Source organism: Argentina silus (genome assembly GCF_951799395.1).
Source record: "Argentina silus genome assembly, chromosome: 2".
Classification (NCBI taxonomy): domain Eukaryota; kingdom Metazoa; phylum Chordata; class Actinopteri; order Argentiniformes; family Argentinidae; genus Argentina; species Argentina silus.
Genome location: NC_139656.1, coordinates 5328064 through 5340128, shown reverse-complemented (window position 1 = coordinate 5340128; position 12065 = coordinate 5328064). Strand labels below are relative to the sequence as shown.

The 12065-nt window shown below is 48.0% G+C and overlaps 1 protein-coding gene across 1 annotated transcript in view; it reads left to right on the top strand.

The window, feature by feature from the left end:
- The window catches only part of dchs1b (dachsous cadherin-related 1b), a gene marked incomplete at both ends in the record, with an annotated part of 73949 nt that overhangs the window by 38845 nt on the left and 23039 nt on the right, over positions 1-12065 (top strand). The gene's annotated exons all lie outside the window — the stretch shown is intronic.

The window sequence follows — 12065 nt, the reverse complement described above, 5'->3', positions numbered from 1 at the left end:
AGAGAGAGAGAGAGAGAGAGAGAGAGAGAGAGAGAGGGAGGAAGAGGGATATTGTTGTAGATAGAGCAATAGAGAATACAAAATAGAAGAGATGGATATGCATGCACACACACACACACACACACACACACACACACACACACACACACACACACACACACACACACACGCACACGCACACAGTGTGTGTGTGTCTGTATGTGTGTGTTTGTGTTAGAACAGCTTTACGCTGTCATACACACACACACACAGTATGTGTGACAGCATAAAGCTGTTTTGGCCTCTGATCTGCTGTTCTTCAAAAGCGGTCTTAACCCTGCTGACTGTAGCTTTCAGCTCTCTGCAACTGTCAGAGCAGAGGGGCCTCTCTCTCTCTCTCTCTCTCTCTCTCTCTCTCTCTCTCTCTCTCTCTCTCTCTCTCTCTCCCTCTCTCTCTCTCTCTCTCTATCAGCAGAACACATTGTCCCTTTCACTAACCCTGTAATAACAGGTGGTGTCCCCTCCCTCATTGTCACCGTCACATTCACGTCCCCTCATGGATGAACCTTAGGTTAGGGGTGACCCACACACACACACACACATGCACATACACCCCTCCCCAGGGATACGGGTCACGGTTCCAAACAGGGGCCAGGGGGGAGCTGGACGTTGGACTCACCTATGACCTTTAGGGCTCTTGCCATATTGACTTGATAAGATACTTCACTTTCCAGTCAGATTATTCTTTAGAAGCAGAACCTCTTGCTAACTAACTGGAATCCAACTTGAAAACTATCACTTATTCACTTAGGCCCTTACTCTGCGTCTATCTGGAAGGGAAGACTGTTCTCCGAGTCCCTCTGAAAACCTGGTTCTCAAAAGACCCATGTCCACTGAGTTATGGTCTATTTGATAAACATACTCAGTATTATATGAGTGCGCCTCCCACATCGATGTGTGTTCGTTTATAGAATGAGAACTAAAATGGCGCTGCAACATAAATGTTTACATGAGGGGAAAAATCCCCGGCCTCTTATACTGTCCTGGAAGCTCAGATCCATCTTCGAGAAATATGTTGTTGCCCAGAGAGGAGTCATTTTGATTCAGGTATGAAGTTATACATGAAACGTACACATGATTTAGTTTGTAATGGAAATACAGTATAGTCATAATGTTATGAAGTGTTTAATTTTTTGACTGTAATTGTGTTTGATTTGTGGTATTCTCTTCCCTCCGGGTTTAGACTAACAGATGAAAAGATAATCTAACAATCTGCCCAGCTAAAGGCTTCCATCTGCTCTTCTTCCTACCATGCCCAAACCAGGGCACTGCCTCAGGCAACTGGTATGTTGAGGGGTCAGTGTGTCCTAACCCTGTGTTTGTTTGGGGTCGACGTGTGTGTGTTTGTGTTTGTGTTTGTGTGTGTTTATGTGTGTTTGAGTGACTAGGGTCAGTTTTTGTTTTGGGGGTGTGCCTCTTCCGATGTTTGTTTTTGAGGTTGATGAGCTTTTGGGGGTTTTGTGTTACGTTTGAGTCAGAGTGTGTGTGTTGTGTGCTAGGGGTCTTATCTTTGTCCTGGGCGGATAGAGTAGTGGGTGTTTCTGTGTTTTTCTGTATTTATGGGGGTTGTGACAGGGCACACTTATCCACATAACTTCCCCACTAGGTCAACGGGTCTCTAAAGCCTGTCATACCTCCCCTGCAAACATCTTAAACCAGCCCTCAAACCCTCTAGAACCCCCCCCCCCCCCCCCTTGTCTCTCCAGTAGCCTCTGCAGCCCTCCTCCCCAGCCTTCCCACCCTGCTTCCCCCAGCCCCCCAGCCCCCCAGCCCCCAGCGTGTGTCTCCAGTGTCAGAGGCTCCTGCCGTCATGCTCTTCAACCATTTAGGCCGTCATCAAGCTTCCTTCATCGCCATGGGGATAACAACACACTGAGGGAACCTAGGTAGATGAGTGGGGTTGGCAGAGGTTGTAGTTTATAAAAGCCCCAACACTGTTTTGGTTTAGTGGAGCCTGTGTGTGTGTGTGTGTGTGTGTGTGTGTGTGTGTGTGTGTGTGTGAGTGTGTGTGTGTGTGTGTGTGTGTGTGTGTGTGTGTGTGAGTGTGTGTGTGTGTGTGTGTGTGTGTGTGTCTGTGTGTGTGTGTGTGTGTGTGTGTGAGTGTGAGTGTGAGTGTGAGTGTGAGTGTGAGTGTGAGTGTGAGTGTGAGTGTGTGTGTGTGTGTGATTACTTGAACAATATTCCTAGCCGTGGCTATGGTTGGTGCAGCAGCCCTGTCCTACCAGCTGTCTCTGTGATGGAAAGGTCTAATCTAACATATTGATCTCATCCCCTCTATGTTCCTATACTCCCAGATGGAGGAATCAATATTCATATTATGCTGTTTTCCCTGCCTGCCCAAATATCCTGAGCAGTATCCTGGCCCGTATGGTAGACACACTTGGTACACACACACACACACACACACACACACACACACACACACACACACACACACACACACACACACACACACACACACACACACACACACTCTACAGATCAATAAGGCTCATATAGATCTCTAACATAGTACATGGTTGATCCATGGTCTGTGTGCCTGTGTGTTTGGAGAGGAACCGGCCAGTGTTGTGCTCAGTCCTCCAGGCCTCTCCAGTCTCTCTTGGCTCCCTGATCCAGGCCATCATTACAGGAGTCTATGGGGACTGAGACTAATCATACTGTGTTTAACCAGACTGCTCCGCTGGCTCTCCCTCTCCCTCTCTCTCTCTCTCTCTCTCTCTCTCTCTCTCTCTCTGTTTTCAGCCCATAGAGCAGGGAGAGGGGGATGGTGTGTCAGCGGGCACCACTCCTGGTCCTGGTCCCAGCATGGTTCTGTTTTACTGTGCGGTGAGGGAGCCTGTCAGTTCGCAGCAGCCTTAAACAATACACAATACCACCACTAACCCTGGAAACCGTGGCTGCAGTGGACCAGAATGAAGTGTCCTACAGTATGCACCCTGCCTGTGTCTACCCCCCCCTCTCTCCCTCTCTCCATACATACACACTTTGAACATGAAACAACAAATTGGAAACAATAACCAACAACTGATGCAAACCCTTGAAAGCAGATTGCCCTGCTGCAAGTGATGGATTCAGACAGCGGTCGGAGATGTCCCGCAAACTTGTAAAAAGAAAATAAAGTCCTGCGGCATCCTAGTAAAGTCTCTCGGGAGAGGAGAGGAAAAAAACAACAGATTTTATATTCCCTCTCTCTCTCTCTCGCTCTCTCTCTCTCTCTCTCTCTCTCTCTATCTCTTTCTCTCGCTCGTATGTGTTTTTTATTGGGAAAACCACTAAAATGCCCAAACGTCTATATCCACTTACATCCGGGCGGAGAGAGAATGCTCAGGGCTGAAATACAAATTCTCAGCGCTCCTTAAAAACAGTACTATTTTAGCTCTCCGTTCCAGGAAGTATGCACTGAAATTACCCAGAGTGGTCGCGACGGCTAAACCATCCCTGCAGAAAGGGAGGAGAACCAGCTGAGAGAGAAGCCTGTCCACTTTTCATCCTTTCATTCATCATGTCATCCATCAAGTCAAACAGTCTGCCCCGAGACAACAGCCCACTGTTTCAGGCCTGCCTCTGCATGCCTCTTTTGCACTCTTTCATTCCTTAATTACTGTTTTTCCCTCCATCACTGGCGGAATAGATTACAATGGAAGGAGGGATTGGCCACCACTCTGTGGGTTATGAATCTCCCCTTGTAAATCAAGGCTGGAAGAGTTGGGAAGAATTTCTGGGCTATCCTTTGTTCTCTCTCTCTCTCTCTTTCTGTCTTGATGTCTTTCTCACTCTGATGTTTTAAAAGTCTCTTCCATTTCCTTCAGTTGTTAAAATGACATTGAGACAACACATGATTCAAACTTGGTTTGTTGTTTGTTGAGCAACGTTACATTTAGTCAATGATGTCCACAGCCCATAGCTTCACTGACAAACAAAATGGGTGCGCCACTTCACAATGCACTCCCTCCATTTTGTTTTACAATTGACTCTCTTGGGCCTTCGGAGGCTCAGAAGCAGTCAAGATCGTCATAACAGAGACACTGTTGTAGAAGGTCCGTAGACCATTTTCAGTTGTCTTCCAAGGTGGTTGCCGACAAGACTCCCACCCCTCACCCTCACCTTTGACCCCTGACCTTTCCCACCTCATTAGCTTCCTTGTTAGCGGTTAGCAAGCTTCAGTTGTGTCCTCTGTCCAGATCCCTGGAGGCACTTCACAGGTATGCAGATGCTTCCCCTTCAGGCCTCAGCTGGTGTCTGTGTGCTGGGGTGAGTCTGGGGGGCAGTGCAGGAGGGAGTGAGAGAGAGAGAGAGAGAGAGAGAGAGAGAGAGCGGGGGCTATAAATATTTAACCGTTAGTAAAAAAAGGGCTGATATCTGTGCTGATTAGACCAGCTGTCAATCATATGGCTCTCTCTGGCAGGGTTACCTTTTAAATGGATCTTTAAACAGAGCAGCAGCCCACTATCTCTTATCTCTACTCAGAGCGCGGTCCAGTGAAGTCATCCCCTATTGTACACCTCTATCCCTTTATCCATCCCCTTAATCCATCCCCTTTATCCATCCCCTTTATCCATTCCTTTAAATATCCCTTCATCTCTCTCTCTATGACCCTGGCTTTTACCTACCTTTACCGTCCACTCCTCACCTTCTCTCCATCATTTAAGATCAGCATTGAAAGGATATCGAACCAAAGAGTGACGGAAGGATCGAGGTCTTAGACTTTGGTTTGGCTAATGATATAGGATAAACGTTGTGTTTCATTTCTCAAATGAAAGCTTCCATATCCCTTGGCCTGTGTACATGTTGTAGTTCCGGTTAGGGCTGTTGACGTTGTATTGGCGGTGTGAGCAGACCTAATAACTGCTAACTGTCCTGCAGCGTAGCTTACAGTATCACATTCTTATCGTGGTCCATCGGTTGTTTTTCAGTTTTGTTTGTAACTAATCCCTCGCCCTGAACGCTCGGATGGAGAGACAGTCTCTCGTTAAACTAACATGAGTAAACCAAGCCTGCAGCCCTTTGACATCAGATTTCAGCCCATAGATAAACCACCTAACATAAACCACATGTCAGCCTCCGCTAGCTGTGCACGAACATTCTGTTTACTACATGTTTACTACACATTGAAGGCACACTTACAGAGGCAGGTACACAGGTGTGTGTGTGTGTGTGTGTGTGTGTGTGTGTGTGTGTGTGTGTGTGTGTGTGTGTGTGTGTGTCTTTGCCTGTGTCTGTGTCTGTGTCTGTGTCTGTCTGTGCGAGTCGGTTCATATGTCATTATATTCATTAACGATATTAGCATTTCATCTTCTAAAATATATAGGAATCAGTCCCTCACTCCCCCTCTCTCCTTCCCTCGCTTTCTTTCCTCCAGTGGTTTGATGTTCTTAATCACTTCCAGCTGTGAACTCCACATGAAACACAATAAGCACTTGCTGTAATAGAGTGCTGAAAGAAAGAGCGAGAGAAGAGGGAGAAGGAGAGAATAAACGAGACAGAGAAGGAGAGAGGAGTAGACTGAAGAAGGAGAGAGAGGAGGCCCTCGTCCTCGCCTCCATTTCAAGGCTTCATGTCATCATTACCCTGCCTTTTGTTCCTCTGCCAAATACTTCCTCCCCCCCTCCCTCCTTCCTCTCTTCCCCAACTCCTTTCCTCCCTCCTTCCCTGTCATGTATCTTAATTGCGCCCACAGTGCCTCACCCCATTTTGAACAGCTAGGCAGAAATGGCATGAGACGTGAGAAACCAAAATGTGCGGAATGTAGCCCACTCGAGAACAGGCAAAAAGAACAAGGGAGAAAGAAAGAGAGAAGGAGAGAGAAGGTAAAGGAATGTGGTTAGTGCTCTCAAGCATAGTGGATTACTGTATTTATTGCTGTCTTTGAGGGACAGAGGGGAGAGAATGTTCATGGAATCTGCAGCTTAATTGGATTAAATCTCCCTCAACAGTCATCTGCAGTAGAGCATAGATGTACAGGAACACAGTTCAGACATTATACTGAGCCATACTGTACAATACTGATTGGTTTTTCTCTGCTCATAACACACAGCAAGAATGTTGGAGACTCCGTGCGAGTGTCCGTCTGAGTACCGTCCAAGTACAGTACATTGATTGATTGGTTGATTTGAAACATCGCTTGCTCCTTTTAACAACCACATGATTTCCTTATGGCGACTATGGGGACTGATTGTCATCAGAACCAGTTTGCGGGGCTGTGTATGCTCTGGTTGCAGTTCTCACTCGGATGAATTGCTATCTGATGGTGCAGTCGGTCAGTCCTGGCAGCAGCCAGTCAGACAAACAGCAGATCAGATCCGAGCCGAGCAGAGCAGAGCAGCTGACATAAAGGCCTATAAAAGCCCAGACAGACACATGGCTGAGGAGGGGAGACTGACTCTGACAGACTGATGTTTTACAGAGACAATCTGGAGAAGGCAGCAACAGAGCTAGCCAGCAGTTCACATCTGGAGAGGGGAGGGGAAAGGAGAGGAGGGGAGAGGAGAGGAGGGGAGAGGAGAGGAGAGGAGAGGAGAGGAGGCGATGGGAAGAGAGGATAGAGAAGGGAGGGGAGGGATGAGAGAAGACAGGAGAGGAGATGAATAGAGCGAGAAAGAGCAGGACAGGACAGAAGAGAGGAGAGAAGAGAGGAGAGAAGAGAGGAGAGAAGAGAAGTGCACAAATCTGGAATAACACTCTGTTGATGTCATATACCACCTCTCCCTCTCGAGAGGGGGTTGGGGGAGTACAGGGGTCTATTTCTGCTGTTAAGCACTCCCTGTTAATCTGTAGCACATCCTTAACAGGACCCTCGACCCTCCCGGTTGAAAGATGGGTCCGGATGAGGTGTGCGAGTTGAGGAAAGGATGAGGTGTGCGAGTTGAGGAGAGGATGAGGAGTGTCCACGCTCCTAAGTGGACCCCTAGCGAGTGACTGGCCGTCTCTTGTAAGAGGCAGACAGAGAGAGAGAGAGAGAGAGAGAGAGAGAGAGAGAGAGAGAGAGAGAGAGAGAGAGAGAAGAGAGAGAGAGAGAGAGAGAGAGAGAGAGAGAGAGAGAGAGAGAGGGAGGGAGGTAGAGTAGATGAGTGATGAGGCGTGGTACAGTGTTAAAGCTCCAGTGAGAGATGGCCCCACTACTGTCCCTGCTGTAGGGATGGATTGTCTCCATGGGAACACTAGACCTCAGCCCCGAATTCATACTACACTCCACAAATGCAATCAGGATTTTTTATTTTTTTTAGAGGTAATACTGTATACTAGAAGTAGAGAAGTTTCAGTGTTCCGTCGTTCATTTCAAATGTCTGTGAATTTAGGCTTACACTCATAGAGCTGCAACAGAATAGACGTGAGTTCTCAAGTTCTATTGGACGTATGAGCTGATGGAGAACATTCGATAACATTCTGTCTATACATTCTAGCAGTATAACACAGGGGACGGTTAGGCGTGACTGAGGAGGATGCGTTGTCCTGCGTGTGTCTGTGTTTGTGTTGCTATGCGCTGGTGTGTTTTGCGCTGTGGGACTCCTCTCTCAGACGTAGTGATGACAAGTTGAGTGTCGCAGAGACAGGTCTAGGGTCAGAGGATAGTCTCAGAGGTAGGACAGGAAGATCTTATACTGTCTGACCTGCACTATGCAAGACTCTAATACAACATGTTGGGACAATTCTCCACGGCAGACAGACTGCTATTATCGCATAATCAGCCTAATCATAATAATGTATCTATGACATAACTACAGTCATATGGATATTATTAGTCATTTTGCAATATTAGTTTTTGAATGCAGTTTACGGTTCTCTGTTTTCTTGACCGGTCAGCGAGCACAGCTACAGCCAGGCTGAGGTTGATTCTGAGGTGAACACATCAGCTAAGCTGTTGTCAGATGGATTGACAGAAGGATATCATGCTGTTCCTTCAGAGATGTGACTTATTGACTCCTGTCAGTTCAGGAGGGTGGGTTCTCCCTAGGAGGAGGGTGTGTTCTCCCTAGGTCTTGACCGTTCCCATCTGTACACTCGTAACTGTTATTGATGAGCATTGAGAATTCTCAATGACATGCATTCCATTAGGGTTCTTTCTCTCAGTAACCGAGACCAGCAGTTTGTGTTTTGTCTGTCCACATCTCAAGGCAGGAACTCAACCACATTAAATACACATTGCATCAAACCCAAAGTCATCTGAGTGTTGTTTTATTGCTCTCCAAGTTGACATAAAGCTACATAGAGGATTGTAGAGTACAAACTTATTTTAAATATGTATTTGTTTCTCACCATTAGGATTCCATACACTATGTTTTGTTTTTTTTCTTTACATTTTTACATTTTATTGTGTACTTATACTGTCGAGTGTGGAAAATCAATGTCCTGCTATATATACACTGTCCAGTTCCCAGCCCCTAACTCTAGCCCCCAACCCCAGCCCCTAGCCCCAGTCCCTAACCAGAGCCCCAGCCCCTAACCCCAGACGCTAACCAGAGCTCCAGCCCCTAACCCCAGATGCTAACCAGAGCCCCAGCCTCTAACCCCAGCCCCAGACCCTACCCCAGCCCTTAACCCCAGCCTCAGCCCCTAACCAGAGCCCCACCCCCAACCCCTATCCCAGCCCTTCACCCCAGCCCCAGCCCCTAACCAGAGCCCCAGCCTCTAACCCCAGACGCTAAGCAGATCCCCAGCCTCTAACCCCAGACGCTAAGCAGAGCCCCAGCCTCTAACCCCAGCCCCAGCCCCAGCCCCAGCCCCAACCAGAGTCCCATACCTTAACCAGAGCCCCAGCCCCAGCCCTAAACCTCAGCCCCAGCCCCAGCCCCAGCCCCAGCCCCAGCCCCAGCCCCAGCCCCAGCCCCAGCCCCAGCCCCAGCACCTAATCCCAGCTCCTAACCAGAGCCCACCCCTAACCCCGGCCCCTAGCCAGAACCCCAGCCCTAGTCCCTAACCCCAGTCCCAGCCCCAGCCCCAGCCCATAACCCGAGCCCCATCCCCTATCCCCAGCCCCAGCACTTTTCCCCATTCCAAGCCCCAGCCCAAGTCCCAGTCCTGGTCAATCCTAAACCTACACCCAGCATCTCTCAGTGGAACAGGCCTCTTCAGGATGCCCAAGGTTGTTTTTGCCTAGAAGTAAAGCTCTCTGCTTTCCTCCCTCTCTTTTCTCTCTCTCTCTCTCTCTCCCTCTTTTCTAACCGGTGAGGTGATGTAATAACAAATGTTGTCATATCCCTGCCACAGTCACTGTTTGATATCCTATCCCCCCCCCCCCCCCCCCTCTCTCGGACTCTGTGAATGAGCAGATTTGTTGGTGTAAAAATGGAGGTGACGATGATATCACCCTCTCACCAGGCGGGCGGTCGTGGCTGTTTAAACCACCTTAATTAGATTTAGTGTAAAGGACTGAGTCACCAGGGTGTGTGTATGTGTGTGTGTGTGTGTGTGTGTGTGTGTGTGTGTGTGTGTGTGTGTGTGTGTGTGTGTGTGTGTGTGTGTGTGTGTGTGTGTGTGTGTGTGTGTGTGTGTGTGTGCGTGTGAACGTGCGTGCGTGCGTGCGTCACTCTGAATCCAATCCCTCTCACCACAGGTGGCCAATCCATCACATCTATATAAACAACAGGGGAGCAGAGATATACAGAACATCCGACAGATAGAATTACTCCATAACACTCTATAGGAAACGGAAGGCCTGATACCCAATGGTAAACCATGGAACAACGATAAGGAGTGTACAGTAACACTGCAATACCCAATGGTGTAGGCATGACGGTACAGCTTACAATACCCAGAAGGACATAGAGGAACTGTTATACTATAGAGGCTGTTTCGAACGAAGGCACAAGCGTTACAGTGTGTAATACCCAGTAGTAAACAGAGCTGAGGGATAATGGTGAACACATCTGCTGGGGGGATTATGATAACCTGGTCACCGCCGGATGTCTGCTCGGGTGGTCCTGCTTTCTGTGGGGGTATAGGACTAGTCTGGGGGAGTCAAGGAGGATGAGTGTACCTGCACTCTGCTTGCCTATGTTCTCTTTCTCTCTTTCTGGCTCTCTCTCTCTCTCTGGCTCTCTCTCTCTCTCTGGCTCTCTCTCTCTCTCTGGCTCCCTCTCTCTCTCTCTCTCTCTCTCTTTCTCTCTCTCAAAGGACATCTTCTGCAGCATTGGAAGTACATGTTTTTCATAGTGATCTGTAGGCTTATGAATTCAGTGTTCCTCCTGCTAGTTTTATGGGTAACTCAGGCACATCGATGTCCAAACAGAGTCGTGGAGGAGTTTGGCAATCAGCTTCTAACTCCAACTCATTTCTCTCAAACATTTGACTTCGGAAATGGAAAAATCTCTATCAAAGCTTCCAGGCATCCAGCACAGCAGTACTAAAGAAACGATCAGTCAGCTCTCCATGGACCTGTTGTATTATGGGAATAGACTGCCTCAGAATGCCTAAGTGATGGCACTAAGCCCCCGGGTCATTGGCCCTGATTCAAGGAATCTGAATCAAACAGAGCAAGGCTACTTTTTACAGCCACCATAAACGCCACCAAACAATGTTATGGGGCAGCTTTGAAACAGTCAGACTCATATAAAAACTTCAGTCAGGAGGACCCCAGAGTTCAGAGGGCATTTCCTCTCAGTGTTTTGCAAGGAACCCTTTGTTGTATTACAGGCTTGTGGGTCATTTTTATGTATATGTGGAGATTTGTGTGTGTGTGTGTGTGTGTGTGTGTGTGTGTGTGTGTGTGTGTGTGTGTGTGTGTGTGTGTGCTTGTGCGTATGCGTGTGTGTGTGTGTGTGTGTGTGTGTGTGAGAGAGAGAGAGAGAGAGAGAGACAGAGAGGGAAAGGGGACCATCAGTGTAACAAGTTGATGTTGTGGTGAGAGGTCACCACATAAAGAAGGGGTCATAGGTCAGGTCATGACCTCCTCCTGTTGCGTGAGTATCACTGGATAATGATCCTGAGGAACATTTGAAGTCCTTTGTGGAGAGAGAGTATGAGAATAGAAGAAATAGAAATAGAATGCAGATTGATGACACAGCCATCACTGTGTATGGACAGGGCTACCTCTCTGTGTGTGTGTGATCTGTGTGTGTGTGTGTGTGATCTGTGTGTAGCAGTCTCCACAGAGAGCACTGGTCTGTGACACCCTGTCTGTGTCTAAAGGCCTGTTAGGAGCTGGCCTTGACATGACCTTCTAACACCAATTAACACATTCCTCCATAGACTCCATAGACAGAGGAACATACAGTACTCATTAAAACCCTGTCCACACCTCTCTCATCTCCTCTTCTCTCCTCTCTCATCCCCTCATTTCCTCTCTCATCCCCTCATCTCCTCTCCCATCCCCTCATTTCCTCTCTCATCCCCTCATCTCCTCTCCCATCCCCTCATCTCCTCTCCCATCCCCTCATTTCCTCTCCCATCCCCTCTCCTCTCCTCTCCTCTCCTCTCCTCTCCTCTCCTCTCATCTCATCTTCTGTCTCTTTCCCCCTACCCTACACCTCTGTCATTTCCCTTTCTCCCCAGCAATCTGCCCCTCTCTCTCATCCTCTCAGCACTCTCCCCTTCCCTCTACCTATTTTCCTATTTTGTTCTCCCCCCTCCTGTCCTCCCTTCCTCACCCTGTCTGTCTTTCTAAAGGTCAACTTGTTAGCTCTTCCTTTGTATCCATGGTAACACCCCATCCTGTGTTTTGTACCAGTCTCTCAAACTCACCACGGAGATAATCTAGTTCAGTCTTTTATTAATAACATATTCTCATGTTAATATATTAACATGTTCCTGTGTATCTCACATTCCCCTCACAGTACCAGTGGAAGGTACCTATAGCTACATCGGGGGAGGCTGGTGGAGGTAGAAATCGGAGGACGGGCTCATTGTAATGCATGGAATGGAATGAGGAACGGTATCAAACATTCAATCACATGTGTTTGATACCATTCCTCATTCCATTCCATGCATTACAACGAGCCCGTCTTCCACCAGCCTTCACTGAGCTCCATGTACGTTGTGCTTACGAGGATGCGTTTCTCTGTTCTTCGGCTGATTGTTTGTTCCCTTGT